The sequence below is a fragment of the Echinops telfairi genome, unplaced genomic scaffold (assembly GCF_000313985.2).
Source record: "Echinops telfairi isolate 266 unplaced genomic scaffold, ASM31398v2 ScPeMD7_7423;HRSCAF=8461, whole genome shotgun sequence".
Lineage (NCBI taxonomy): Eukaryota > Metazoa > Chordata > Mammalia > Afrosoricida > Tenrecidae > Echinops > Echinops telfairi.
The window spans coordinates 3,488,884-3,490,420 of NW_022111323.1; the positions used below are offsets into that span (position 1 = coordinate 3,488,884).

The 1,537-nt window shown below is 46.0% G+C and overlaps 1 protein-coding gene across 1 annotated transcript in view; it reads left to right on the top strand.

Moving 5' to 3' along the window:
* Positions 1–1,537, top strand: part of YIPF6 (Yip1 domain family member 6) — a 57,260-nt gene that overhangs the window by 15,481 nt on the left and 40,242 nt on the right. The window lies entirely within an intron of this gene.

The window sequence follows — 1,537 nt, forward strand, 5'->3', positions numbered from 1 at the left end:
GTCCCGTTGTTTTCTCCTCCAGATTGTTCATCCAGCCTATCCTATCCAGACAGACCTGCGGAGACAACAACATGCACAAAAGCAAGACAGAGCAAAACCAAGCAACAATGTACAACAAAACAGCAACAACAACAGACCACTGACAAAGAACAAGTAAAAACACACCAAGAAAGAAAAGCTTGTAGTTAGTTCAAGGATCACTGGCCTTTAGGAGTGTTTTCCTGTCCAGTCTGTTGGGGCACCATGCCCTAGCCCCAAAGTCCACCTTTAGCATTCACTGGGGACCTTGATGCTCCATTCCCTTGCTGTTCCGCCGCACTCCCCCAGTGCTTTGCCTCAGTGTGGTGGGATCAGATCGGGTGCTATTCCCACACTGTATCTCTGGTGTTGTCCCCCGCAGGGCCATGGGTCAGTGAGGGCCATCATGTCCCATAGTGGGGCTGGCCATGTGGTCCTCTCTGTTACTGGCTGTTCTAATTGGGGTCATCGTCCTCAAGGCCTGGTGGGCCAGTATGTGCTCCAGTCTCTCCTCCTCCCCGTTATCTGCTCCTGTGTGCTCCGATCAGATATGTCTCTCTCCAGGAGCTGCGGATTCAGTGCCGTCCTTTGAAATAACTTCTTCTTGGGGGAGGGGCAGGCATTCACTTAGTATTTGGGACTGGGGCCAGCCCCCCAGACCTCTCCACTGGCTCCCGACTCCGCGCCGGCATGTTGCATTCACACCTTGGAGCACTGGGTTGACATCTGGTCCCTCTTTTCCTGTGGAGATATAAACAATACCTCCCCTTGGGTGGGTTAGGGCCCCATGCCCCCACAAACTTTTTGAAGCCCTTTCATAATATACCTGAACATATATTTTGGGTTGATGTTGCTGTTTTTCCCAAATCATATATGCCCTGGCTATTAACAAGAGTCCTTTTTACTTGTGCATTTTTAGTAACTTCATTTACCTACATCGAACTGTGTACACTTCACCCTCATACAGTGTTATCCTTTCTATCACCAAAAATAACATATCTACTATCTAGAGTGAATTCCCTAATGCTAATGCCGCAACCCTTTAATACAGTTCCTCATGTTGTGGCGACCCCCCAACCATAAAATTATTTTCTTTGCTACTTCATAACTGTAATTTTGCTACTGTTATGCATTGGGTAACCCCTGTCAAAGGGTCATTCGACCCCCAAAGGGGTCACGACCCACAGGTTGAGAACCGCTGCCCTAATGGACAGTAGTTTCTGTATGTTGTCACAAACTCACACTGTTCGCTAAGGTTCTTATTTAATCTTTAAAGTTGCTACTGTCAATTTGACCCCAAGCTTTTGAAAAAACAATGTTCATGGCAGACATTTTTTAATAGTTAAACTAAGCTATTGTTTCATTTTAAGAAAACCTTGGGATATTTTTGCATAAAGTTACATCTGGCTCCATGTTATGTTCTCTTTTACCTGGAAGAAACCACTAGAGTCTACTACAAGTAGGGAAAAAAACCCCAAAGCAACAACAAACCCCTTGCTATGGAGTGGATTCTGATTCA